Source organism: Theropithecus gelada, chromosome 8 (assembly GCF_003255815.1).
Source record: "Theropithecus gelada isolate Dixy chromosome 8, Tgel_1.0, whole genome shotgun sequence".
NCBI lineage: Eukaryota > Metazoa > Chordata > Mammalia > Primates > Cercopithecidae > Theropithecus > Theropithecus gelada.
Window position 1 is genome coordinate 78,811,669 of NC_037676.1, and position 23,058 is coordinate 78,834,726.

Here is a 23,058-nt window from a genome sequence, read left to right on the forward strand (position 1 = left end):
GTACGTGGAGCCCTCTCCCGCAAAGGGCTTGATCTTTTCTGATTTGAACCTGAAAGTTTCCCTGCCTTCATTTCCCCTCAGTCTCTTTAAAAGCTCCCATTCCCCTTCCCCATGCACACACCTCAAATAGTTTTTTTAAAGCCAGAAATTTTGCTCTCTGGGGTGTTTTTCAGTAAACAGTAACGCTACATAAACACCTTTTTCACTTACAAGTTGCAGAGAATTTAAATTTTACCCCTGTGTGCATGTATGTTTCTTAAGGCATATGGATAAGCCCCACTGAGGTGCAATCAGATACTGCTAGCAAATTGGTGATACAATTGCTGTGTAAAGGTGGGGCTGTAAACAAAGTAAATTTATAATTTTAGAAAGCTTTCCACTTTCAACAAATTTCTTCCCAAAGAAGTTTAAAATCTAATAAAGTCTTTGGAGAGACAGATGATTTTCTCTCTGTTATCATTTGGTAGCCCTGGCTTCTAAAACACTAGTACCTGCACTGACTCCGGATCCCTAAGGTGGTGATTTGCTTTTTTTTCCTCTTAATAAAGACCATATCTAGGGTTTTTTTTTTTTTTTTTTTTTTTTCCCCTTCACTCCATGCCTCTGGACTTTCATTGTAACTTTAGCCAGCTGCTGAAGGCAACCAGCTTTCCTGATCTGGGCCTAGGTCTGCTTTTTTGAGGACTGTGCTTTTATCCTCCCAGGTGTTTTGTTTGGTTTTTAATCCATTTGCATCAGTCCTAGGATCTTCCAAATGTTCCCTGATAATGCAAGGTTTTAGGCCTGGAAAGATGCATTTTTGCAGCCTCTGTAGTTCCAAATACTTGTGCTATAAACCTTTCTGTTGGTATTTGGTAGATTTGTGCTTAAGGCCTAAGACAAGGTTTTGAAGCAGATCCTGGCGATCCAGAACTTCAAAGGCCTGTCAACTCAAAGGCAGCTGACACATCACCTGTCCAGGAAGCTGGACATTGCAAGTATTTCCTGTTTTTAGCTCATTTGATTTGTTATTCTTACTTTCTGTTTAAAATTCCTATTTTTGAAATATTACAGAGATGGTGTCTACCTGTGACCTGTAGTATAGTAGTTATAAGTGCATCAAGATGCTGAGTAGCAATGCACATATATATATATATTCCATATATATATTCCAAATTCAGTAGGGGGTATTTAAAAGTATGTCTATTCCTAGTTTTAGTTAATTATCTTTTAATGAAAGTGTCACTCATCTTCACATCTGTAATATTGGAAAGAGATAATTAGATTTTCAAATGAGAATCAGCCACCTTAAATTTTGCACCAGAAAATACCAAGTATATTTCATTCTAATGAGATCTGTAGTGAGGTTTTAAAATTCATCATAGTGTGCTTCAAGAAAGATAACTCAACAGACTCAAAAGATGAAAGGTTTTTCTTTTCTAAGTCTTCTTAAAGTTATTACATTGAACTTATGCAATTCTGATAAAATATTCAAGAATATTACATAAAGGCTAGAAGTGTACCCCCCCCCCCAATCATTCTTGCAACCGTCACTTATTCTCATTTGGAAGTTTTCTTTGACTAACCGCTTCCATCTCCCATAACCTGAATTTTCTCTCCTGCGTATACAAGTGAAGGATACTGTTTAAATAGAGTGCCTAAGGATCCAGAGTGCAATTCCTCCTTTGAAATAGGCTGGGCTGAGCGGTGTTTGCACACAGGCAAGCACCCTTTATTTACATATATCTGCATATTTGCTCAGGCCCCCGCATTTCGCCATTAAAGTGCGTTCATGTGCTCAGCAGAATAAACTCGGCAGAGAAAAGCTCTTCATTACCCTAACTCATATTTCTGCTTAAAGCTCCCTAGTAAACAAATCTCTGGTCCGATAATAATTACTTTGCCTCATTAAAATAAAAAAAAAAATCTCGAATGGTTAAAGGGCAACGCTTTGGCGGTATCTATGTTTTATTTCCTTCCCCTTCTTGCTCTGTGTGTGCCTGTGTTTGTGTGTAAGAGCGTGTGTGTGTCTAATGAAGTTTGGGAGTCGCGCGCAGGGGCGCGTGGGGTGCGAGCCCCGGAGGTCCCCATCCCCTGTCCTCTCCGCGGTTGTCGCGTCCGGGGCTCCAACCGCAGCGCTCGGAGCCTTGGAAGCCGTGAGGCTCCGGAGCTGCTCTGAGTCCAGGCTGCGCGTCATTTGCAGTCTGGGGAATGTTGATCACCTCACTAATTACACCTCTCTCTCCCCCCTCTCCCTCTCCCTCTCCCTCGCTCTCCTCTCTCATTCCCAGAGTGCATATCGGGAATAGACACACAAAGACATGCGCACTCAACTTAATCAGCCATTTTTTTAAACAGGGCTAAAACGATAATAATTAGCAGAATAAAGACATATCGGATTTTCATTTCCTTTCCTCCTTTTCCCAACCCCTTCACAACCAAACAGCGAGACCGCGGTCGGCACATGCTTTAACTCCTCCCGGACCCCCGAGGACCGCTCCATGCCCCCCACTTTCTGCTCCAGCGTTTTTATTTTCACCCAATAAAGTTCGAGGATTATTTTTTATTTTTTTATTTTTTTAATGAACCCTCTCGTTTTACTTGGATGTGATCAGCTGTAAGTAAAATAAAAGCAAAACAAAAAAGAGGCGAAGATCGAGTAGGAACTGCAGGGGAAATGGAAAGTAAGTTTTTTCTTTAACTTTTATTGAGTAGTTTGTGTTAAATTTAGGTCGAGTATCGATTATCTTTCCAGCCTGATCTTGCACAATCTTTGATATTTCGCTCCCTCTCTCTCCCTCTCCCTCTCCGCCTCTCTCCCTCTCTGCCCCTAGCTCGCTCGCTCCTGCTCGCTCTCGCACACATCCCCTCATCCCGACCATCTCTTCCGCTCTGCCCCCCTTTTCTATCTCTTTCCCCCTTTTTTGGCTCAAGGTTTTGCTCCGCTGAGGGAGGGAGGGGGCAGTGAGGGACCTGATTTTCCACTTTCTTTAGAGGGGCTGCGTTTTTCGGGATTTAACTTTTGGATTAAGTGGCGGAGGATCATCTACATTTGCTCAGGCAGTTTTCTCTCCTTTTCCCTGTCTTTTCGAGTTCTGCCTTCACCGCGAGCCCCGGGCATTCTAGTGGCTGGGGGAAGCTGTCAGCTCCGCAGCGGCGCGGTCCCTGCTCGCCCCGCGCCCCCGCACCCGGATCGGGATGACTCGTCCTCCGCACTCATCCTCCGAAAGTTTGGACGTTGGTCGGTGGGGCTGGGAGCCCCTCTCTTCCTGCTCTTTCCCTGCTTTACCCTCCAACCCCCACCCCATCTTATTCAGCCTCGTTTTTCTTCCTCCTTTTACCACCCTCCCCTCTACCCCTTCTCAAGTTCCCCGAAGGTCGCTTAGTGTGCAGGGCTGGCGGACGCCCGGGGGTTCGTGCGCTCTGGGGAGGGGATTTCAAGAGACTGGGGTGAACGTTGGGGCTGGGGCTGCAGGTAGACACCGGCCCACCGGAGCGGGCGCGGCGGGCGCTGCAGAGGGCTGCTCTCGGCGGCGCGGGCGCGGGCGCCGCGGAGGGAAGGCAGGTCCGTTAGGAGGCGGGATCACCCGGCCTCTGGGCCGGGGACCCGGGAGGCGGCGGCTGCTTGCTCGGGACGGAACGCCGCTGGGTGTGGGTTAGACCAGCGGATAGACGCCCGCGGCTTGGGGTCAAGAATCTTTTCCTTTCTTTTTAGCAAAGGGCAAGGGGTGTGTGCGTGTGCGTGTGTGTGTGTGTGTGTATTGAGTGTCTGTGTTCGGCTGTGAGAACCAATTCGTTCTTCGGCCCCCCTAAAAGGGTTTCATGCCTACAAATGAACTTCATCTCCTTCGCTTCTCCAAGCATCAAGTGCGCCTTCTGGCTGGGAGCAGCTAAGGGAAAAGGGGCTGGAATGCACCGGGTCTCTCCTTCCTGCTACTTCTATCCACTCCCAACCCCCTTCTCTCTGCTCTTTTCTATCAGAAAAAAAAATAAATTTTCTCATGAAATTGTATAAAGTTTCTCTGCCAATGTCCAAGTTACAGAAGGTTCCCTATCCTAACCCCCTTCCCCCAGAAGACGGTGCACTGGTTTCTATTTCTTTTGTTACCTGTGATCCGGGCGGGGGGCTCCTTTCGGCCGCTCAGGCTGGGGTCCGGCCCAGAGAGGAGGCTTCTGCGGACGCCTTTGACCGCGACTTCTCACTTCCGCGCGGTTCTGGTGAGGTTTTAGCTACCGTTCGGTGAGACACCCTCCTTGTAGGTACCAAAGGTTCAGATCGCAAACACGGACCCCCCCACCTCGACCCCTACACACACAGAGACACACTCACACTCAACACACACTCACAGACACACATTCTCCCTACCCTCCCCCCCACCTCCGGCCCCCACCTTGTCTTTCCCCTCCCCCCTTCCAAAAAAAGCACACACACATATACACACAACAACAACATCCCCCCCCTCAAACACACACACACAAAAACCCAAAGACAAGTTCACTGGCAGAAGATGGTGGATTGACACTGTCTCAGACAGAGGCAGGTTCACCAGGAAATCTGGCCGTCCTGATTTCTGACAGTTGTATTTCCTCTCCTTGAGTCCTCCCCCCCACCCTTTTTATTAACTCTGTTCCATGTTTAATCAAGGATCATGTAGATGGCAAAAGGAGAGACAGAGAGGAGAGAGGAAGAGAGAGAGTGGGGGAGAGAGGGAGAGAGAGAGAGAGAGGGAGAGAGAGAAGAGACAAGAGACAGAGGAGGGTTTTTTTTTTTTTTTTTTTTTTTTTTTTATTGTGTTCTCCTGGATTTTCAGTGGCTTGATCCCTATAAACGTGGAGTGGTTAAAGCTCATATGTAGTATTATATTTTTAGTTGGGTGGATGGATGGAAGAGTGAGAGAGAGGCTGCGGCTGCCGCTGCCTTTTCGGGTGTTGCTTAGATTAAGGCTGAGACTTGGCTGCGATTGGGACGCGACAGTGACACGGGCATCGATCGCTTCCATTGAGAGCAATGCAAAAACACAGCCCGGGTATGTAACACTCTCGGTGCCATCAACACTTGTTTTACTTTGTATTTACTGGCAAAACTGACAGAGCAAGCTCAGACTTTCTTTCTGGTTTTTTTTTTTTTTTTTTTTTTTTCTGTTTCTTCTTTACTAACTGAAGAATACAAACAATTGTGTATAGAAATTGCTGAAAAGGATGGTTTAAATAAAACAGAAAGGAGATATTCAGAATTATTTCACTACCTCTGTGACTGACTGTGTTTCGGAGTTTTCCTTTTCCACTGAGGAGCATATTGAAGAGAATGGAGGTTTTCTTTTTTCCTTCCTCATCTTAAAAAAAAAAAAAAAATCCTTAAGGGAATATTTGATAGTTTTCAAGGTTTGTGGTTTCAATCAGCAGGAAGGCACACAAAAATAAAAGATGGCCAGCCAGCTGTTTTAACCTCTTGCACCTGGCTTCAGTGTGGGGATCATAAGGTTTATACAGTTATTTTTTAAAATGCTTTTAATATTTATGGCATAAACTAGGGAGAGCATCACAGGGTTTTTATTCAGTTACTGGCTGATTTTGGATTTTTAAAAAAGTAAACTCATATTCAGGTGTTTTCATGTTTATGGCAATGAAGATAGGGTCAATGAAATATGGGGGAAATATCATAAATCTGAAAAGTGAAATGTACCCAAGGAACAAAGAAAGGTCAGGTAAACCAGCTGTGTAAGTCAAAGCAATAGCACCAACTGTGGGGTTAGACAGGGATAGTGGACTCCGATTCTATGAAGTGAAAGTTGTCACTTAAAGTTAAAGATGAGGCAAACATGTTCAGCGCTTTTGTAATATTTTGCAGTTTTTAGCAAATGAGCCCAAATCTGTTCATTAATTTTGAGCTAGTTGGATTATTTTAAAAGATGCTTCACCAGCAAAGGAAAACATAAAGGAGGCTGAGAAAATCACCGTTTAATATTGCAGAATTTACTGCTTCCATTCTGACCATGAGCCTAAATTTACACAATGAAATTTGATTATCTCTAATAACAATATTAGATCCTGCACTGGATGGATGAGAATTGAGGTGGTTTTGTTGATTGCAAGGGTTTAATGTTGCATTTCAGAATCTGATGTGGTTTGGCCTCCCTTCCATTAACTGGAAAACCCCTGAGGTTTTACAATTATTTCTTAAAGATAATACATTTAAGATTGCATTGGTAGGCTGAAGAAAAGTCATAAAGGCAAGAAGGGAAGCCCTTAATAACTCTTGAGATTCAGACATGTTCAGCAGTTAGATTGGCTCTGACTTCACCAAGGGTCGACAATGTGTCATTTCCACGAAGCCAAATTGCCCTCTGCCTATATGATATTAATGTGCAAATCAATATTTCAGGGATTAAATTTCCCTTCTTCATTTTTTATGGTTTCTACCTCAATAAGTCTCAAGTCTATTAGAAGAGGCTGGATGATTTAAAATCTTTCACTGCAGAATGGCTTGTCGTAGTCTTGTTTCATAGACCATTTTAGGATTTTCGTTATAAAGACTAAAGACATCCTAAAGAAGTTGTGAGGCAGTGTAGATCCAGGCTCAATAGTGTAAAGCCCTTGTTCGATTAAGAACTAAAAGGTATTGAAAATATAATATATATGTTTATGTAATATATATGTACATTCTGCTGCTTTAAAAATATTATGTTAATCACCTATTGATTTATTTCAAAATCAATTGAAGCTCCTTTCTTATTAATGATTTGTTCAGCTTTCTTGAGGACTGTGTTAATTTTCTTAAAGAGTATGCATGAATTAGCTTGGTGTGAAACTATTGGGGCAGAGGGTTTTTCAATTAGCAATACTTTCCTAAGAAATATTTTCAGAAACCGTTGTTTATGAGAGTAATAACCCAGAGGTGTCATTTGCATACATTGTTGTGATAGCTATCATTGCATTTTGTGGCTGAATGACTTAGCTGATCTATGTTAAATGAAACCTTCTTCAATTCCTTTTACATTTTGTTTCTAGCACTTAGTAGGTGCAATGTTTCTTTTTATCCTCTTAGAGGAAGAAAATTATGAAAGAAAATATGTGACTTAACTGGAAAGAATACAGAAATTTGGAGGGAGGTCAAAATAAAAGATTGTGACTTTATCACATAATCTTGGGAGGGCCTACTGTCTATCATTTGGTGGTGTTTTATAGTCTAAACCCTCTGGACCGAGTTCCGCACAGCTGCACGAATTTCATATGTGATAGAACATTTTTTCCATTCAGTGTGAAATGTTCCTTCCTAAAAAACGTACACCAGACTCGCTTAATTTAGTCTGTTAAAAGAAATGCACATGAAAAAGGACAAAAGGCTCTTTAATCTCTGCAAGCTGTTTGTTTTTCTTCAAGATTCCTGTCTGTTTGGGTTTGAAAAGTCATGTTTATTGAGGAGATGATTCTGAGGTGTGACATTAAAATAATATATGATTTTTGGACTGGTGGCCATGCTTCTGCTTAATTTGCTGAACTACTTTTTATGCCTGTCAAAACACAGCGTTAATCTATCCTTATTTACAATTAATCTCAATAAAATTAATCTTAACTATGCTTTATTCAGTGGCTTAAAATATCTAATTATATTCAATTAACTGCTGTCATAGTAATTAACATTGCTTAATTGCCTCTGCATATATTTATGTAAAGCTCATTAGGTGCTGCTGACTCCTTTTCCCTTTCCTACTTGCTATTTTTGCTGTTGTCAAACCACGTTCATCTCCCAATGTTTGACAATGTCAATGAGAACAAATTCTTTCTTAACATTTTCTTGAAATGAATGTTCCTGCCTTCCTTTGAGAAGATACTCGTTATGAGTCTTTAAAGACTAATCCATCCCCCTCTCTTCATTTTCCTTATCCCTGGTCTCTAGCACTCTCACAAAATATGTTCTGTCATTGTTGCTAGAAATATGAGAAGCCAGGTTAAGCTTTGTGTTTATAAATGAGGAGCCTTTCTGTGTCTGCCTAAGGGCTGTACCCACAGGGAGAGGGTTCCCCCCCCCTTCTAAGACCACTCTAAGGGTTAAAGACTTGGCCAAGGTTCAAACTGAGAAGCGCCCAGGGAAAGTGCATGTGAATATGTACAAGTTTCATGTAATTAGTGCTTAATTATATTAACATATGCAAATTGTCAACTTAGGAGCTTGTTGAGCTGGCAAAGATCAGCTAGGCACAATTGCAGTATTGTTCTGAAACAATAATGGATTTCAAGTTGGATTGTGGAAACACATAACTAGCTATCTAATTTAACTCATACCGTGGTGAAATTTCATTAGTCTCCATGGAGACTGGTTTAATTGTGCTGACTAATGTTCTGGGCTGCAGAATGTCCTAAAAAGAAAGCGTTGTTTGCCTAATCCACCTTACAATGACACTTGTTTGTACATGTTTCCCTTGTGTGAGAATTTGCATATGCAAATAAATAGTTTCTCTGCCCCATTTGTCATGGCTGTTCATTACCCATGAAGAGGACATTGTTACTAGGCTGTTACTGAGTCTCCCAAGACGGGATAGTGTCAACCAGCCCAGCTACATTCTTTCATAATTTGTTTCTGATTAATAGACCAGAGTGAGTCTCATTCTTTTTGGGCATCTGTAAAAGGAAGGTCACTTCTGTCACAGAAAAGAGTTTCTGCGGTAACTGAAGGACTTTTTCTTCTTCTTCTTCTCCCTTGTCCACCCATTGGTTAACATAATCATATTTAAAATAATAGATTCTTGTTCTAAGAATGCCTCTACTAATAATCTCTAGTTTCCTAAAGCAAAAAGATAGGAAAAGAAAGGAGATTCTGTTATTGGAATATTAATCCTGTTTTTGACAGAAAGGTAAACTGATATAATTGCTTTTCAGTTGAAGGAATGGGGGTTTATACAAGTGTGAAAGCATCGGAAAAGGATTAGCATTTTTTTGCATAATGAAAAGCTCTGTTGAATAGGGTCCTGAATGGCTGACTGAATGACTAAGATGAAAGGAAGATGAAAATGCAGGCTTCTCTTTCTTTATGTCTGTGCTCCGCTCTCTCTAAAGTTATGTTTGTCCAAGACTTGAGAAAACAAGCAGGGGCTCAGATTTCAGCAACTTTATAAGATGCTGTGTTTTCATCATCATTGGGATGTAATGTGTATGACAATAGTGCAGCTAGAAGATGATCAACAGAGGTTTGTATATAGAAGAGTTTCAGAAACATGCCAGGCTAGCCAAATATTGACTATTGGGTATGAGGAATTCCCAGCACTTTGCTGGCAAAAACAATTATTTTAGAAGAGCCAATAATATGGTGTGGATATTTAATTCAGTTAATGATGGAATATAAAGTGCCTGTTTTTTACCCCATTGGCTATAAATAACTATCTCGATTGGTGAAACACTTCACTTGGGAAAGAGTTGTGTAATCTGACTTTTGGCAATGTTAAGTGTTTTAAGTGGCCTATCAGCTTTTGTAGCTGGGAAGGGAGAGAAGAGGGTACAGATGTATTTTCTTAAGATTTAATTCATGAAGTTCTGAACGCAGTCTTCATGTTGCTTTGTAGGTGTATTGTGTATTTTATTTAGAGATAAGTCTTTAAAAGTGTCTAGGTTTTATAAGTTCACTCTTGGAGACATTTGTAGTAGGGTCCCCTGTCACTAGTTAGGGATGTAACTGGTTATCAGTTGACAATGTGATCAACACTCTTAATGATGTTTCTTCAACCATAATTAGGACAGTTAAAATACCAAAAGTGTTAAGACTCTTTCAAAGGTGGGAATTGGTTCTTTTGTACATATGTGAATCAAATACAGTGCAGATAATTATTTATATGTATACATTTTAAACAAGCTCTTTCATGTTTGAGGTCACCACTAATGATCATGGCTGCCTCAGAACAGGACTAAAAGATTTCATCAGATATTAACCCAACTTGTTTGTTGCTAGATTTTAGAACTTCCATTTGCCTCATCACTTTAGCAGTTTTGTTGTTGAGGTACTATTAAGATGGTTAGATGGAAACTTGGGAAATCACAAGTATTTTTACATAAAGTGTAAGGGTTGACTCTTGAGTACAGCATATTGTAAAGGAAAACTGTTTGATCTATGTTATACAGTTCCCCAAATTTTTTACTAGAGTCCTTTTTAAAATTTGTCAAGAAATTCTGGATTGCTTCAGAAACTTTTATGGTTAACTTTATGATATGCTTGAAAAAAGTCTTAAAAGAACAAAAAAATCCACATGGAGGCTATTGTTTTACATGCAGAAGGGCTTATTAAGGTATTTCCATAAGAAAATGTGTTAATTTAAAAAATAAATTCATTTATATTTTAAGACATTGTTAACCAGGCACCATGTGTTGTAACTGGCAGTTTTCCAGCCACCATGGAAGTGGATCACACATGGGTTAATAGTAGCTTATGTGATGTCTGCATTCTTATGAAATGGGCAAAAGCCCAGGGTATTCTGATATCAAGATTTTAGAAATTAGACAGAAAGCAGAATATATGTTTATATGTGAACAGATGGACACATGTGAGAACTAAAAGTGCACAATTTCTCTTGGCATTTGTTTTAGTTATCCCTGATGATATAACCAAGATCTTAGTGAACTCACAGTCTTTGATGGCTAAAGACGAAATGGGCTTTTAATGAGGGCTCAGTGGCATTATTTTCTTGCATAAGGATTGTGCCCCTTGTGATCTTGCTGGACTTGATGTTCTGTTAATTCCCTAGTTTCAGAGGTTCACAAGTTGCCTTGAAAGTTTGATATGGTTTCACATTTGACATACAATCCTCAGTTCAAGAATGGCTGCTTTCTAGTTTCCTTTTCTTTTAAAGGTTTGTGAATAAAATAAAATATTTAAGGCATACTTGAGTTTATGTAATCGACTTAAAAATGATTTTGGCACTAAAGTCATATTTAGTAGGCAGCTTATCTCTAATATCATTAACCACCTTAACATTCTAGAGACTGGATAAAATAAACAAATACAATTTAAGAATATGGGCAGACTGACTTAGTTAATACATCATATTGTCCTGATGGTCCAAGAAAAGTTGTGAGTAGGTGTTTTGGTCATTCAGGTCAGGAGTTCACACACCAGCATCATAATTCAGATAATAGATCATTTCTAATGTTTGTCTGACTTGAGGACACAACAGTGCTCAGATGATAATTACTGAATGGTATGCACTATAGGACATACCTCTAATGACAACATTTATAGGTTTCATTGTGTTCTAGCTATAAAAAAGAAATCATTCTGCAAATATCTACTCAAGTCTAAATCATTTTAACCAGGGAAAATTGACTTTTGGGTTAAAATATGCATTTTATAACTGTCCATAAAATTCTTTTCCTTCACTGTAAAGAAGAAAGGAAATCCATAGCTCTAACAATGTTAAAATACAAAAACATACGAGCTAGTGTATGCCACCTGGTTATATTGTTAAAAACAAAATGAAACATAACTTGTTAAGAGGGAAGTTTTGGAGGAATCTTAAAGTTTGTCTGCTTGGAATAATAGGTTGAAAAAGACCAATTATTCTTACATTTCCCATGGTATTTTCATTAAACCTGAAATAGCTTGCTAATGTGGATTTTCAAAAATATAGTGATTAGTAGTTTTTAAAATACCATAAATTTTGGAACAATGCAATTAATACTTAAGATTTCCTGAGCCCATTAATTGAAAATTAGAATTAATCTTCTCTTTTGGTTTACTGGATACAACTGTGTTTCATCATCCCTAACACTCTTACATTCCTGTTCACTAGAGTATATACAGACAAACAGACACACACACACACACACACACACACACACCCCTACCCTCTTTCCATGTTAGGCCTTTCTTTCCTCTTTAGATGCATTCCTAGTGGTAGCTTGTAAAGTTTTCCCTTCATAGGCGAAACTTTCATCTTGTAAGAATTGGCCAATATAATCTCATCAGAAAAGAGCAGCTAGGGAGGTAAGGCAATTAGAAATTACCAAAATGCCAGAGTCTGGGAAGTGGCCTTACCATCGTTCGGTTCAACTAACTAATTTTAAAATATGGGCTATTGAATTAAAGATAAGTTATCTTTGATTACCCAGCAAGGTAGGAAAATGTCAAGACAAGAATTGACATACTCAAGCTCTAGGACCTGTGGTCACTCAACTGTATTGGCTATTTGAAAAATGTTTGTTGAATGAATGAATATGAAGGTTGTGGAGATGGTGAAGAGGAGGAAAGGAAAATATGCATGATAACCTGTCTTGTCTGAGAGAGTGAGCTCTCTGTTATCGAAAGGAGACAAGTAGAATCTGGATGGCCTCTTGTTATTGTGACTGTTAAACATATTTTTGTGTTAAGCAGGAGGTTACACAAGGTGCTCCAAATGGACAAGAAGAGCCTACGATTCATAGAATATTGATGATTTCAGTGACTTAAAATGTATTTATCACAATCACAAACATGGTGTGAACAAAAACAAGGCTTCACTTCTGTGTAAAGAAAGGATATGAAGTCAAGGCTGTGATGTTTTGGAGGCAGCATAATATAAGACCAGACATTTTTTGATTCTGCTTACTTTGGTTTCCTTTTTCTTTTTAAATCATTTTATTTAAACTTACATTTTAGATATTTTAACATCTACTACATTTGTTGGCAACTAAATGCTTAATAGGAATTTTATTCAACCTATAAGTCACCTGGATTGCATTTCTGTTGTGGGTGCCCTTGTCCAAATTACTTGATCTTCCTGAGCCTCAGTTTTCTCATCTGTATATCAGGGTTGCTATAGAGATTACATAAGACTAAAGTGTTGTGAATGTTAAAATAAGCGATTGTGGCAGGACCTGACAACTGATCCAAAATTTCCCTTTTTGTTTTTTCCCAATAATTGTTTTAAAGTAATGATCAACTAAAGAGCATTTGATAAAGCAAGTCTACATAGATATTTTGAGTAGAGTTTCCCCTCTCTCCTACAAGAAAAATATATGAATTTGGCAATGGATATGTCTAAGAGGTGGAGGAAAGAAGTGGTATCCTTCTTTTCATATTTTCTCACTCACAGGTACCCAAATGGCATCTAGGTTGACAGGTGGATGCTCCTCCACATCTTTATCTGCCACTCCATCACTACAAGTTGGTTTGGTCCTGAGGGGCTTCTCGGTATTTAATGCATTTCTGAATCTTCATTTTTTTTTTTAAAGAAGCAAATTAAGACAGAAACAGCTTTTCAATAATTCAGACCTTGGTCTATCCACATGAACTCAAGATTCCAGACCCTCCATTAAATACAATAATAGAAATGACCGTAATGCTTATTTCAGTCTTGAAGTTGAAAGCCTTCGCTTGAAAGCCACCGAATTAGAGGATTTTCCGACACTGGATTATGTACTTGCTATTAATGATATTATATGCTTGATATTGGTGATATTTTCGTATGCCAAGAAAGGGGAATGGATACTATTACATGGTATCCTGTTGACCAAAATTTATACCAACCTAGAGAAGAGATCCAGCTATTAATAATCCAATAATATTATGAACCCTTAAATTTTCTTAGGTTATTTTATAGCCAATTTGTGGGTCTCCACCTGGTTTATCTTTTGGGGAATCACAGTCCTTTACTGTTTTATAATAATGCATTATTCTGGAAGACTATCCAAGTTCAAAGATGGTAAATTCATGATGAGTTAATATATATAAGTACAATTTTTTGAACCACCTGGAAACTAAAGTTCTGTTTTTTAATCTGTTTATTTTTTATACATTTTTTATTGTGATACATATAAGATACACCTTTAAAATTATTGTTTATAATTTTATGGGAAATCTAAGTACATTTGGATTATAATTTTCTAATTTTGTGTTTGATTATTGTTTAATATTTATATATGTTTGGTTCATAACACTTCTTAAAAATAAAAGTGTATGCATAGCCTACATTCTAGTCATATTTATAAGAGGCCCTGGACTTGACATTTCATTTGAAGCACATTTATTTAAGATAAAGCATTTTTTAATATTAATCAATATAAGGATGTAATTCATGTAGAGAAAGCAATTAGCATCTTAACATTTTTCATGATGCTTGTTTAAGTGTCTCCTCAAATAAAACTGCAGCCTCCATGAGGGTAGCACCCACTTTTGTTTAAACACTATATATCCACAGTGATGGATATACTATTGGCAAATATTTGGTGCTCAGTAAATACCTGTTGAATGAATGAATGGATAAATGAATGATAATTAAAAACATAAATAGAAAACTTCAGTTTACTATACTACTGGAATCTGCCTTTCCTCCTGAAATCTAGGTACTGAAAAAAAAATCACCTTAAAAACAACTGGACTTGTCTTGGGAAATTCCACAGAGCAAACCATCTTACAGAGAAATCTAAATGGGTTTTTATATTAGAACCATAGATTGTTTCAGTCAGAAGGGATATAGCACAATTCCCTTGCTGAACCAATGTGGAAACTGAAGATCATGGAAATTCCTGGGAAACATCACATAACTACAGAGTACAGCTGAAGAAATTGAGTGTGTGTGTGTGCATGTGTGTGTCCTCTTCAGTTTATTTGGCTTAGCTTCTCCCTATCCAAAAATTATATAATATTAATATGAGAATAATTTGTTATGCTTATGCTGGAGATTATTTTTATTTGTGAGATTTTTCCAAGCAAAGGAAGTTTTTAGTTGTTACAATTCCTGTGCTGGCTGCTCTGGGATTGTAAAGGTAAACTGTTAGAGATAGGACCAAAATTGTCTGAAAGGTGAAAGCTTGCAGGAAAAATAGGGTGGGTCATTTAGTTCTTGAAATGAAGCAGGGTGCAGATTAGGAATCATTATGGTTTGCCAGAAGTTGCTGGTCATAGAAGCCTGTTTAAGTGCTCACTGTCAACAAGGAAATCATGGGCAGCACTTAAAGTGGCTCACCTCTGATTTATTCATAAACCTCACACGAGCACTTGGCTTTGTTCTTACTCTAGTAAGGCGGTCTGATGCCAATAAGAACAGGAATAAAGAGCTCCTTGCATGGTCCAAGACTGAATAGCACTTTACCTCAAAGCCTGACCTCTTTTCTAGAAGTCTGTTATGCTAGAGTTGACTCTGATTGGCTGTGTCTCCTCAGATGAATTGAGAGAAGAGGTTATAACAAGTATCTACTCTGTAAACTCTATCGTGTACATAACAAGAACTATGTGACTGGAACTTGGGTTCTAACGTAACCTAAAGGTTGCCGTGCTTATGCTAAATGGAAAGGCTCTCCTTTTCAGAGCGCTTCAAAGTTTCACATTTAATAATAGTTTGGAAGGAAACTATTGCCTCTTTCTAATTGAAGAATACGATGATCTCAAAGTGGAATTGTTTTTGATAATCCCTTCCCCGATTAAAGTGAATTTAAAGAGATTTAGTAATATAAGAAATTAAGGGTTTGAGAATAAAATAGATACTACCTTGTGATTAAAAACAAAGAAATTGGTTGGCCTGCCAATTGGTAAACCATATTTATCTGAGAAGCTTCATTTGTGCCACTTCACAAATTATGCTCTGGTCCAGCTGCCCATGTTGAACGGAAGGGACCTGTGAGAGACAGTCAGCTGGCTGGTTTGCACTGGGGCAGAGGTTGAGTAGAGTTACTTAAATCCCCAGAGCATCATTTAGTTAATGTTAGTCTTTTTTTTTCCCCTCCTCCTGAACCTGCCCCCCTCCCTCCGCCCCCACCCCAACCATCCTGTCCACTCAGGCTTCCCTTGTCTTCTTTCGATGAAGTTCATCTCTTGTTACTTACAGTGCCTATATTTACAAATATTTTTCCTCCAATTTTCGCAACACATTACATGAACCCGGAAGAGCCATATTAGGAGATGGTGATGAGAGTTAATGATATATCTTTAGATAAAGCCATCCTCCCGTGCAATCACATCAGAGTCATCAGCTCATTTGTCATGGCTGAAGTGAAAATGTCAGGACCAATGAGTGTATGAGTGCTGAAGGGGGCGAAAGGGCTTTCGGAGAGAGACATTTTTGTGCTGGGAGTCGGCCATGGCTTAGTTTTAGCTCCAGGGAAATATTGGGATTAGCCATCACTGTGTACAAATCCTTAGCACAACAGAATTAGTTGGGAAAATGGGGAGGTGGGGGTCATGAGGATGGGCACATTTCTGGAGACATTCTCCAGGCTACAGGCCAGAAACGGAAAAGAATGAGGTGATTAATAAAATTCTTTTAGGGATATGTTGTATACAGGTTCATCAATTTCAAGACTGAAGTCATAGGTTTGAATGGTGTCAAGGAAGACCTGCGTAATATACCACTAAATATGTATATGTGGCCTCTGTTTTAAATTTAGCTGCATTAAAAGAATTTCAATCTTAACATCCATTTGAAAAGTTTTCAGAAAGATAATATTGGAATACACAAAGATAACATTCAGGCATAAAGTACTTTTGACATTATGGTAGAATGGAAGTTAACACTTAATTTAAATAACAATAATTATGATGAAATACTTGTTGCATTGCTGAATTTACGCAAAACCAAGAAGCTAAACTTTCTTTACAGAGACTTCATTCTGAAACTTTAATTGAAAAGCAAGTTATTTTCTTTAGCTGCAGAAGTTCTTATCTTTGATAGGCCAATACTAGCAGATTTATTTCATTTTAGGTCCAGTTAACTGTTCTCTTTCAGATAATGTACCCACACAACCTTTTCTTGTTTAATTCTATTGATTTACAGTGTTAAAGTGAAATAATCCGATACCTGTTTCCTGCCCTTTGAGTATTTGTCGTCAAAGAGGCTGATTAGCTTTTCCCCCCAGCTCTTTAACTGTTTTAAATGTATAATTATCATTGCATGTCATTTGATAGCTGCACTAATTGCTGCCAACTATTGTCTGTTTGCACTTAATGCTGAAACCTGATCAACATCCTGCTTTGGTTGATGTTTGGTGGTAAACTTTAATTAACTCTTATTGCATTGAAGAAGAGTTCAAGCTTGGTGCTAACTAATCATTTACCTTCATTATGTCCTGACAGCTCCACTTGTTCTTGGTCCTAATAGATACACCAGTCAGTAAATAAACCTGCAAACCTCATGACTTGTAGTTTCTCCACACTGATATTTTGCTACTTAAAGTATAACATAATTGGGCCCAGATAATTAGTTAGTTAGTTTAGTATCTCTAGTTTTGTAGACACTAATCTTAAATTGCTTCTTTCATGCTGGACAATTTCATTTTAATAGAAACTGTAGATTTGAGATAACATTATTTCTTCAACATGGTTCCTCTGAACATGCATCTTTTGAATCAATACAATTAAGCTTGTCTCCTGTTGGAATTCTTGTAATTATTTTTCCTGAGATACTTTTCCTGTAATGATATTGAAGTTAAAGTAATCAGGTTACCAGCAGATCATGTAAAATTCAACTCAAAATTGCTGGCTGCTTGATTTTAATTTGTCTGACATCAAGTTTGTTTGAAAAGGGATAATATGTGGGTAAACCAAGGAGCTTATAATTATGGTTGACGGTTGTTTGTTTATAATGAAATCTAATTAAAGTTCATACATTTAAAATACAAAAGCTAATTACTGAATTGCTCACTTCACTGATGGGCAGCAGTCAAATTAACTTTCAGGCCAAAAAAAAAAAAAAAAAAAAAAAAACCTAAATAAAAATCCCCAAACAAAAGCCTCTTCATAATAGCAATAAAATAACAACTAATCTCAGAGCTCAAACATAAATTTGACAATATTTCATCCAGAAGAAAAGTTGGCATTCTACTTATGTTCTCTATTATGCTAGTCCTAATGTGGTTTCTAATATAAAGTTATTTAAAATATTTACATGGGATGTAAAAAGGCACTTGTATTTGGTAGATTCTAAGAGTATTACATAGTAAGATGTACTTGGTAGTGATTTAAAGAATTTATGCCTATAACTTTCTTCAGTGAAACTATTTGAAATCATGTAAAATTATTGAAATCATTGTTCAAGAAATAGGAATGTTTGCTGGAATACTTGACCTGTGATTGATTTTATGAAGATAATTATGGTAGGTTTAGCCTGCAAGAAATGACGTTTTTTTTTTTTAAAAAGTACCTATGCTATTATACTTACTGTTATATTGGTTATGAGATCATATTGGTAGGGATTGTGAAATTGAAATAATTATACAATTGTTTTTTCTTTGAAATATTTGGTTGTCAGTAGTTCAATAATCAATTTCATATATGAATAGACAAAGGAGAAAATAATACAGATGCACGTTAAAATATACTGTCTTTGCATTGCCTTTCATATGTCTTTACATGTGAAATAAATTGTATGTGCACTGGTTTTTACTAGTCTGGTATATCTTTTTTTGAAGCCAAATAGTCTACAGTTATATATAACTTAATAAAACTAATTAAGATAAATTTTTTAAATGTACTTATGTGATAACTTAAAAGATTATCAACTATGCACTCTTAGATTATGCATATGCCAGAGAGATTAGTCAGTTACATCTTAAAGACGAACAATATAACATATGAAAAACATGGTAACTGTGATTTATAAATTCCAAAAATGGTTGAAGCAGTTCATGTTTTTCCAAGGAGAACTAAAGTGTTCTGTGTTAAAGCTTCATGTTCAGCAGTGTAATTTACTTGAACTTTCAGATATGGTAGAAATTGAGGGAGGGAGTCTGTGAAAGGAAAATAATTCTGTCCATTATTGAGATCCCTGTAAATGTAAGTATAATCTACACAATCTTTTCATAACTGCAGTGTATATTTGTGTGCATTTTATTAAAGTACCTGATTGATTTATGGACTAATATTTATTTAGGGAAGAAAAATTAAAAGGATCATATAGTCATTTAATTCTAATCCTACTTTGCATAGATGAGCCAAAAAGAAGATGATTAATGCTGAAGTATGACTGGGTCACTGGCATTTGGAAGTACCTTTTTGTTCAATAAAGACAGGAAAAAAAAGTCAGTATATTCTCAGTATTGGCAAACAACAGCTTTCTAGTAATACTTTAGCTGATTAGGACATCCTTAACCTTTAATGAAGCAATCACTACAAAGCCTTAATGTCAGCTGGAATACTAGCAAAACAGTATCAAAGAAAGAATCAGAAAGAGGCACTGAACATAATTACAGTTCATGTCCTTGTCTCACACCAATGCAAACTATTCATTTTCAATTAGAATGAATAAGAAAATTAGAAATCAACTAGATTGGTTGCAAGTACCGAAGTTTGTTTACAGAGGGTAGCTAAATTATTGGGTCCATCTTGCACACTGATTATAAAATTTTCCTGAAGCAAACAAATAAAATGAGTCATATAATAGTGTAATTTTGTTAAGGAGAGATTATTGATTCCTCTCTAAGGAAAGTAGCTGGAGTTTGATTAAAGTTTTGAAGAAAACTGAGTAAAATTCCTATTTCCCACAACTATTCAAATTTAGAACTATTGGACTCATTGGTAAAGTGCACATTTTCTCTTTAGCTCTCCATCACATATGTTTAATGCTATGTAATTGTTATATACAGTCTATGCAGATTTAGTGATGTGAGAGAGAAGGAGGGAAAATGAGGGTGGGAAGAGAGGAGGAGAAAGAAAAGAATGAGAGAGGGAGAAGAAGACTATTAATCACAGGGTCCCATTTACAGAGAAAACAAATCTTCATTGACTAGCTAACACTAATGAGAAAAACGAGAGGAAAACAGGGAAAAACGACTTAGTTGACTCACATACTCATACTTGTCTTTGTAAACTTTCTCTATTTAAAAAATGTGCCTGTTTTAAATGCTGAATATATTTGGTTACATCCTTCTATTCAAACTTAATTACCTTCTCCCCTTTGTCGTGACATGGGTGGAAAGTTTTTGCCGTGTCAGGAGAGGTCGTCACACATTCTTTTGCAGTTCTCTTCATTAATTCCTTCTTGCAGAAGCATTTTCTCTCGTGCTGGGAAGGTAGGAGGGTGTAACAGAAGAGCCCTGAAACATCAGCAGGAAGCTCTAAGCTGGTTAATGCAGTATAATTGTCTGGACATAGACTGGTCTTTGTTTGTGTGGTTCACTCCGAATCAGCTGTAATTAACTCCAGAGTGTTTCCAGATTGCCAGCAAAGAAAAATTACAGCTTTTCTGTTTTAAATTGTAAAGCTCACAAACATTAACTATGCAGATTGCATTTACTTTGATATATTTCTATCTTACAAGTGAAAAAGCTTGTTTGGCTACCCAACCCCCACCTCTAAAAATCTGCTTTTGTAAGTTATTTGATTTAGTGTCTATTGGAACATAATGACTCCTTAATAGTTGGATTTGAAACCTTTTTTACTTAATATTTTCTATCCTTTTACATCCTTGCATTGGCCGTCTTTCTTGCTAATGTTTTTAATACTGTAGTGGGAAAAAAGTTATGCAATCTTTCATGAAATACTCCACATATACTAAAATAAGCAAATAGCAGAGTAAGATGAATTAAAGAGAAACACTAGCACCAACCTAAGACTGAGATCAAAGATGTACCTGACGTAACTGGTACTTCCACACAGGTATTTACCTGTGTTATGATATATCAAAAGAGAGACTGAGAAACAGGCAATTCTCCTACCCTCTTCTCTGAGTTCACACACCACACCCTTTTAAAAGCTTCTATACAGTAGTTTATAATTATGAATTCTAACTTGGGTAAAAGTGAGGTAGCGATAGCGGTGAGAACTAATGCAGCCTTGTACACAAAAGATTTGTCAGCAACTGATGCAAAAAAAAAAAAAAAAAAAGAAGTCCAGCCAAAATTCTTTTTTTTTTTCTTTCTTCTGAATTTAACAATAAGGAATTTAAGCCTCAATGTGGCTTTAGCAACCAAAGAAAAGAAGCTCTTGGTGTCTGCATAATACCACTTTGATGGATTTTTTTCATCAGTTCTCTGTACGTGGCAACAAATAAACAAGTATAATTATACTTGTGAAGGTCTATTCATTGCTTTGTCAGGATTAGATATATGTGCCGTTTTCACACTGTGCCTCTCTTTTGTCTTTGCCTAACTCACTATGACATATTGATAGAGGATTTGGAATGGGGAAAAGGCCACAGCAGAGACAGTGATGACCTTTTGGAAACTTGATATAATTCAAGGATTTTTATCTATTTTCTATTTTTTAAAATTTGTAACTAGTTACCAAATTATCATGTAAGTGGACAACTTTTAACCCACATAAAATGGAGTAAATAAAGACTCAAAGTGTTATGACATGGCTGAAGAACAGATGAGAATAAAAACAATAGGCTAAGGAGCCCACTGGTCTTCTTTCCCAGCACTTAGCAGAGTGGCTAACCTAGCATTCCTTTCCCATTATTCTGTCCTCTTGATCAGATCACGTTCTTTTTAATCATTTCACAAACACTGTCTCACTGGACCGTAGAAGAGGGCTGGGACAATCTCAATTAAAAAACAGAGGTAAAACTGGCCTCTCTGATTTTGGGTTCTAATGGGAACTCTGCTTTCTGAATGCAAAGGAATTCTTCTATTGTTCAGAAAGCACCCCCTTTCATTAGCTAGGCTCCTTGTAGGTGGGTTTGGTCATTTAGCAGAGCAGAGTTTAGGCAGCAGTGACTGCAGACGAAAGCAAAGCAGAACAACTAATAAAAGTTCTTTTCTGCATATTGTCCATTAGTTCTGAAAAAGGGATTTGACATGATCAAAGTCACTGATCTTGTGAATTACTAAGAATACCAAAAATGTGTATGTACACATATTCTAAGCAGACCAGCAGGTATGTATTGCTTTGAATTTAGCATTAAAACTATGTTAGGTTTTCTCTCTGGGATTTCTTGAGGACTTTGGTGATTTTACAAACAGAATGTCTGGCAGTAGGGAACAGAAGTTGGTGAACACTAAATAAAAATCACCTTAAATGGTGAAGGAACTTTTATAGTGAGTGAACTTGTTATGCAGTCATTTTGGAATGAATTCTATGGTTTAAGTTAAATGGTTGTTTTTGTGGTCTTTTTTACTGGGACTTATAAAACTTTATCGTAAATTTCTTAAATGGGTCACTTTGATAAAAGAAAGACCTCGTCTGACATTGATGACAGTGAAATCACTTAGCATCGTATTCAGTGTCACTGTACATAAGGATCTAAATAACTTTTTATCTATACAAACTAAAGTGATTCCCTCAGAATATACTGAAAAACATTGTCATGGTTATAGTCAATAGCAACAAAATAAAAATTTTAAAATCAAATAATATATTATTAGCTATATCAATTTAGATAGTTTTGCTATTGTTGGTTTTAGGATGAAATGTAAATTTTATTGTATAGAAGACATGTATTTGACTTAGTTTCTGATTTATATGTAGCTTATTAAGAAGAAATTGATCGGCAATTTTCTGTAAAATTGTATGGGAGTATTGTACCAAAATATATCCTACCATATTGCTTTGACCTATGATGGATTCTTTAATGTGGTTTTCAAAATTTTTTATACAGCAATAATGTTACATTTTGAAGGTGACTTCTGGCTCTTTTAAGGTAAAAGAAAAAAAAAAAGGGATCTACTTTATGTAGGGAAATATTGAGATGATACGTTGCAGGGTTTATTCCACATCTGGCCAAAATTGTTAACTGCACATTTTATGCAATTCATTTGAGTTGCTTTTAGAATGTGTGTAATAATTCTAGCCGGCGACTGTATTTGTGGGATGAGAACTGTTGTAGGAGTGAAGATAAAACTAAATTCAAATAGCATATATAGCTTAGAAACTTTTTTATAAAGCTGTAAAATGTTAAGGAGTTTTCCTCACTCTTTATAATTAAAGTGAATTTTATTTTACATATCAGATATATTCATCATGCCTAGCAGGTTATCCTATCACTGGGGAAAATCACCCTGGGTTCTGGAACTTTATGTTTTAATCTAGCATCATTAATTTAGTCTTATTTAACACCTTGCATTCATTCCAAATTTCTAGTCTCTTTCTGACTCCCTCATTTCCTTCAGGCCAGCAAGAGATTATATTTTAGGCACTTTGGCTGCCTTCAGTATGAATACGTTGTTTGTGCAGAATTGGCAAATGCA

At 37.2% G+C, this 23,058-nt stretch overlaps 1 protein-coding gene and 1 long non-coding RNA gene across 3 annotated transcripts in view; one reads left to right on the forward strand and one right to left on the reverse strand.

Annotated features, from left to right (window-relative positions):
• Positions 1–4,313, reverse strand: part of LOC112630236 — a 74,547-nt gene extending 70,234 nt beyond the window's left edge. Inside the window, exon 1 of the long non-coding RNA XR_003120823.1 lies at positions 4,088–4,313. This is a non-coding gene — a long non-coding RNA (uncharacterized LOC112630236). The remainder of the gene's footprint in view (positions 1–4,087) is intronic.
• ZFHX4 (zinc finger homeobox 4) overlaps positions 2,263–23,058 on the forward strand; it is a 189,051-nt gene continuing 168,255 nt past the window's right edge. Inside the window, exon 1 of one of the 2 annotated variants that reach the window (XM_025394389.1) lies at positions 2,263–2,663. The gene's annotated coding sequence lies outside the window, so the exon portion shown is untranslated. Of the gene's footprint in view, positions 2,664–14,442; positions 14,515–23,058 lie in introns of those variants that run through there. The other variant, XM_025394390.1, reaches the window with a different exon arrangement.